Raw genomic sequence first — 7,097 nt, 5'->3', positions numbered from 1 at the left:
AGTAAACTCTTGTCCTGCTAATGAAGGTGCTCTGGTAAAGGAGCACTCTCCATAGCTGCTGGAGTTCCTGAACCTGTTTCATGGCTCTTCTATTGGCCGCTGGAGGTGACCTCTTCTTCTTCACCTTGCCCCAGGCCTGAAGAAGGGTGGAAATGGTTTTGATATTTCAAGGCTGCTGATAGTGAGTAGCTAGAAACACTAATAGAGCCTAAAGACTGCATTTCTCTTAGAAAATCATCTCCAGCTCTCTTCCCTGAACTGCCTGAGCAAGCAGCGTAAACTGTATTCTGCACACAGTCCTTTGCCATTGCAGGCAGGGCTTTCATTGACTTTCTCACAAAAGGTTTCAGCATTGATTGTGTGGACAGCTAATTAGAAAAATTGGAAACACAGTGGAGCTAATTTGCTGTTCGCTGGGTGTCCCAGTTAAAAGCATCAAGCTCATTTGGACTAGCGAAGACTCTCACTGCAGTGTTTCTCAGCGTTTAACACTGCAGTGAATAACCAAAAAAAGTGACCTCCAGGAAGGAGGGTTTGACTAATTGAATAGTTCTGGGGAAGTGCTATAGATGAAGCCTACTGTAAGTTAACTTGCATCTTGCCTGTAGTGACAACTGACTTGAGACCCCTGTCTTGGTTTTTTGGCTTTCTGTTAAACATAATTCCTAAAAAGTTCATGCAGCCTGTTGCAGAGTATTCCAGCAGCATGTATGCTACTGTTCTTGTGTGTGTACTACTTGAAAAGAGCTGGGGACGTGGGGTACAACTCTTAGGTTGAAAGCAGTTTAATAAAATCCTGAAACAAACAAGGGGTAGGTCCTTTTTTCTTAATCCTATTCACTGATAATGCCCAATAATTGTATCTTGAGAGGGCAGCGTATGCCAGCAGCTTCTGGGACTCTACTTTGGATGGCGCAGTCAGAAAGACCCAAATGGAACCTGTTTGTAGGATCCTGCCGACGTGCTGTGAATGCCTGCAAAGAGAAGTCCACCTGTGGCTTCACAGAAGTGTGTGAATTTGTCAGTTTTGCCAGCTAAATCCCATCGCTGTGGTACTCTGGTCACAGCCATCAAACGTTGGCTTTATTGCGAGCCTCTGACTATAGCATTTCCAACACTCACAATTCTCTCACGTCTTGCTTTCCTTAAAGCCCCAGCTCGTGTAACTGAGAGATTTCAGGTTTCATTTTGAAAAGTTACCAGCCCTCTAGAAAGGTTTGTCAAAAAGCCTGAAAACATGACTGAGTTTGACCTAAGGGCTCAGAAAGCAATAAAAAAGGAAGCCAAAACGTATGTTCTGAATCTCACGGTTTCAACACTCCTGATTTGCTAGGGGGAGGAGAGGGTGTCTGATTCATTTTTGAACATTTGGGGTTGTCAACACTGTGACCGTAACACCGCTGGTTTGTAGATACAGTACCTACATGGACCTGCGTACTGGTCTCCACTGGGGGCCCAATTACAGCTGACAAGAGATTTGCATGGCTGAGCTACAACTCCTCTTTCCCCAGTTTAGTTTGGCTTGCTCCAGTAACCATAAGGCCCTTTGCTGGCTGTTGCTTTTTGCAAACTAAACTGGAGGAAAAAAAGCTGAGTAGTTGGTCCTTTTTCCTTTGTGATAAATAGTGTTTTGGGGCTTTGTTTTGCTTGCCTCTTATCCTGCCTGGCCTTTTCTGTCCTGTTAGCGAAGGGGGAATGGAAATGCTCTCACTCTGTCTCTTGAACATCTTCTCCCCCACCCTCACCAAATAAAACATGGTTTTATTTTATCCTGAAGACAACTCTCTCATTTCAGCTCTATGTACTCTGTACCCCCTGTGGCTTTCACATAAAGTCCAGGCCTGAACTACTCTTTATTCTGGCAAAACTCCCTTGTAAGCAGCGTTAGTCTTTACAGACTGTGTGCACTCTGTTAAAGGGACTCGATCCGTTTGAATATCCTGTTCCCATTCTAGTTTAAAGGAGTGCTGTCGAGTGATTAAAAAAATTAATCACGTGATTAATCACACTGTTAAACAATAATAGAATACCATTTATTTAAATAGTTTTGGATGTTTTCTACATTTTCAAATATATTGATTTCAATGACAACACAGAATACAAAGTGTACAGTGCTCACTTTATATTTATTTTTGATTACAAGTATATGCACTGTAAAAAAGCAGAAATAGTATTTTTCAATTCACCTAATACAAGTACTGTAGTGCAATCTCTTTATCATGAAAGTTGAACTTACAAATGTAGAATTCTGTACAAAAAACCTGCATTCAAAAATAAAACAGTGTAAAATTTTAGAGCCTGCAAGTCCACTCAGTCCTACTTATTGTTAAGCCAATCGCTCAGACAAACAAGTTTGTTTACATTTGCAGGAGATAATACTGCTCAGTTCTTGTTTACAATGTCGACTGACAGTGAGAACGGGCGTTTGCATGGCATTGTTGTAGCCAGAATTGCATGATATTTTTACGGGCCAGATGCACTAAAGAGATGCACATATATAGACTAAAGATGCACATATATCCCTTCATGCTTCAACGTCCATTCGAGAGGACATGCATCCATGCTGATGACGGGTTCTGCTTGATAAGAATCCAAAGCAGTGCAGACCAACACATGTTCATTTTCATTATCTGAGTCAGATGCCACCAGCACAAGGTTGATTTTCTTTTTTGGTGGTTTGGGTTCTGTAGTTTCCGCATTGGAGTGTTGCTTTTTTAAGACGTCTGAAACCATGCTCTACACCTCGTCCCACTCAGATTTTGGAAGGCACTTCAGATTCTTAAACCTTGGGTTGAGTGCTGTAGCTATCTTTAGAAATCTCACATAGGTACCTTCTTTGGGTTTTGTGAAATCTGCAGTGAGAGTGTTCTTAAAATGAACAACATGTGTTGGGTCATCATCCGAGACTGCTATAACATGAAATATATATTGCAGAGTGTGGGTAAAACAGAGCAGGGGGCATACAAGTCTCCCCCAAGGAGTTTAGTCACAAATTTAATTAACACATTTAATTTTTTTAAATGAGAGTCATCACCATGGAAGCATGTCCTCTGGAATGGTGGCCAAAGCATGAAGGAGCATATAAATGTTTAGTATATCTAGCATGTAAATACCTTGCAATGCCGGCTACAAAAGTGCCATGCAAATGCCTGTTCTCACTTTCTGTGACATTGTAAATAAGAAGAGGGCAGCATTATTTCCTGTAAATGTAAACAGAGTTGTTTGTCTTGGTGATTGGCTGAAGAAGAAGGACTGAATGGACTTGTAGGCTCTGAAGTTTTACATTGTTTTGTTTTTGAGTGCAGTTACGTAACAAAAAAAATCTACATTAGTAAATTGCACTTTCACGAAAAAGAGATTGCACATCAGTACTTGTATGAGGTGAATTGAAAAATACTGTTTCCTTTGTTTATCATTTTTTCAGTGCAAATATTTGTAATAAAAAATCATATACATTTTTATTTCAGTTACAACACAGAATACAATATACATGAAAATGTAGAAAAACATCCAAAATATTTAATAAATTTCAATTGGTATTCTATTGTTTAACAGTGCAATTCAAATTGTGATTAATCACGATTAATTTTTTTAATCACAATTAATTTTTTGAGTTAATTGTGTGAGTTAACTGCGATTAATTGACAGCCCTAGTTTAAAGTAATGCTTAAGATACCCCGTCACTGAAAGAAAGGAGAAAACAGACAATATTAGTTAGTTTGGGTGCTTGTCAGTTGCACTTCCTGTCTCATGCAGTACCATGGCATTGCTAATGCCCTCTTGCAGGGCCTGGGGGAAAAGTGTGAAGCAGGTCTGAGCGAGTTCAGTGGTGGTGGTCCCATGCCTGTCAAGGCTCTTCTAGAGGTTAGCAGGAGACCAGAAAAAAAGGATGTCTATGTGTGCTGGGCAAAGGGGGGTGTTTAAAAGATTTTTTTTCTGTTTTCTCTACAAGCTACTCGAGGAGCGTGCTGTCAGATACACAAACTTCAACAAGTTAGTTTACAAACCAATCAAGTGGAATGTCCCATTCAGAAAACACAACTGGTTTTCACTTTGCCTCCATCCTAACTTAACTTGGGTTCAACTTCTATGTTTGACCAATGCTGGTAACATGAAAAATGCATGTAATATTGTTAGCCATGAACCATCCTCCGTTGTCCAGTCCTCCATCAAGAGCCAACTCTAACTAGCTCTTAAGAGCTGACAGTCTGTGCTGCTGTTAGCAAGCAGCAAGCACAATTATGAAAGAGGTGAAATAAAGACAGAGGGGGCATCTCGGGGAGGGACAGACCTGCTATTGCTGCTCATGGCCAACTAGTTTCTGCATTATATTAACTTTTCAGAGGCACATAAATAACCATCTGCACTGACAATAAGCCAGCCGTTAATGTTCTAGCACCACATGAATAAGTGTTAGAGAAATGTTTGTGAGGCATCATATCTTTATGCAGTCAAAGGGACAGCTCCTTTGATAAACTAGTTTATAAACCAGCTTCACAATCGTGTAATAGATTTTAGGTGATGGAGCTTGACTCTCTATGAAAACACTTAAGACTAATGTGGTCCACAGCAGACTTTGTGCTAAACTTTGTACAATCGTATTGATATATTTGCCAATATGAATTACTTATTACATGCACAAAAGCTATGTTTAAAGGACATAAAGATTGCAGAGTCAAACACTCAAACATTAGGAAATGCCTATCCATCCTTAATTCAGCCCCCTTTGTGTATGCATTATGACACAGTCTTCAATTACATGGTCACAAACTATTTTTCCCATAGGACCCCTGCCTCATTCAGTGCACAGGATGGACGGTGCTCCCGGAATAAGCAGCGATTTGATATTTTGTTTTCTCATTGTTCAAATTATGACATCAGGTCTTATTGACTGCTTACTATTCAAACCCTGCTCTGAAGACAGAATTATTAATCTCCTGATGGGCATTTCTATGGTGCACAATCACTACAGTATCTTAGGGCTTCACAAACATTAATGTATTTAACTTCAGAACACCCCCATGAGATGAGTGGGTGGTATTCTCCCTGTTGCGCAGATGGGTAACTGAGACAGAGAGAGTAAGGTCAAAAGTGTGTCCACTAGTTTTGGGTGCCCAGCTGAGATGCTCAAGTCCTGATTTCACAGAGCACTGAGTATTATTTAGCTCTGTACATGTTCTACTCCTGTGGGAATTCTGTGCCACTGTGCAGGCACAGAATTAACGTCCCCCGCACAATAATTGATTCTGACAGGGAGGTGAAGGGAAGCTGCAATTATATCTTTTGCCCACCAGATGTGGTGCCAGAAGAGAAGGCAGCTGCAGAGAGGGAGGGAGCAAAGGCTGCCTTCCTCATAGCTCCCTGCTCATGGGGTCAGGTGAGGAGGCATGGGATAGGGGGGTGGGCGCACAGGGAGGGAGGGGCACATAGGGCTGCTGGGGGGAGTCACATAGACTGGGGTCCAGAAGGGCTAATGGTGGCCGACCTAACAAGTCTCTATTTATCATGTAGAAACTGAGATTTTTCAAAGGCTATAGCTTGGCCAAATGTGAGTGGTTTTTCACAAGAACAACAAACGGAATATCCCTGACACCACAGCAACTACCCTGCCAAATTAAATCCCCACTCCAATGCATGGGGGTGCTAGACCTTCACAACAACAGGTTGCAAGAGGTTTGTATTTAGCATGAACAAAACAACATCCCCCACCCCACCCCCCAATTAATTCTCTGACATGCCAAACTATTTTAGCTGAAGCTTTCCAAACAAAGAAAAGGAGTACTTGTGGCACCTTAGAAACTAACAAATTTATTTGAGCATAAGCTTTCGTGAGCTACAGCTCACTTCATCAGATGCATGCAGTGGAAAATACAGTGGGGAGATTTATATACACAGAGAACATGAAACAATGGGTGTTGCCATACACCCTGTAACGAGAGTGATCACTTTAGAGACTGTCCAGTTTGAAAAGGTACATGGCACTACGGTGTTAATAAGCGATGGTCACATAAACACCACCCTATACCGGAAACCTACTGACCGCTATTCCTACCTACATGCCTACAGCTTTCATCCAGACCACACCACACGATCCATTGTCTACAGCCAAGCTCTACGGTACAACCGCATTTGCTCCAACCCCTCAGAAAGAGACAAACACCTACAAGATCTCTATCAAGCGTTCTTACAACAACAATACCCACCTGCTTAAGTGAAGAAACAGATTGACAGAGCCAGAAGAGTACCCAGAAGTTATCTACTACCATGACAGGCCCAACAAAGAAAATAACAGAACGCCACTAGCCATCACCTTCAGCCCCCAACTAAAACCTCTCCAACGCATCATCAAGGATCTACAACCTATCCTGAAGGACGACCCATCGCTCTCACAGATCTTGGGAGACAGGCCAGTCCTTGCTTACAGACAGCCCCCCAACCTGAAGCAAATACTCACCAGCAACCACACACCACACAACAGAACCACTAACCCCTTGCAACAAAGCCCGTTGCCAACTGTGTCCACATATCTATTCAGGGGACACCATCACAGGGCCTAATCACATCAGCCACACTATCAGAGGCTCGTTCACCTGCACATCTACCAATGTGATATACGCCATCATGTGCCAGCAATGCCCCTCTGCCATGTACATTGGTCAAACTGGACAGTCTCTACGTAAAAGAATAAATGGACACAAATCAGATGTCAAGAATTATAACATTCAAAAACCAGTCGGAGAACACTTCAATCTCTTGGGTCACTCAATTACAGACCTAAAAGTGGCAATTCTTCAACAAAAAAACTTTAAAATCAGACTCCAATGAGAGACTGCTGAATTGGAATTCATTTGCAAACTAGATACAATTAACTTAGGCTTGAATAAAGACTGGAAGCGGATGAGTCATTACACAAAGTGAAACTATTTCCCCAGGTTTATTCCCCCCCCCCCGACACACACACACACACACACATGCTGTTCCTCACACGTTCTTGTCAACTGCTGGAAATGGCCCACCTTGATTATCACTGTAAAAGGTTCCCCCTCTCCCCGCTCTCCTGCTGGTAATAGCTCACCTTACCTGATCACTCTCGTTAA

The sequence above is a fragment of the Lepidochelys olivacea genome (genome assembly GCF_965140295.1).
Source record: "Lepidochelys olivacea isolate rLepOli2 genome assembly, chromosome: 11".
NCBI lineage: Eukaryota > Metazoa > Chordata > Testudines > Cheloniidae > Lepidochelys > Lepidochelys olivacea.
The sequence above is the reverse complement of the archived record's forward strand: the minus strand, read 5'-3'. Positions refer to the sequence as shown.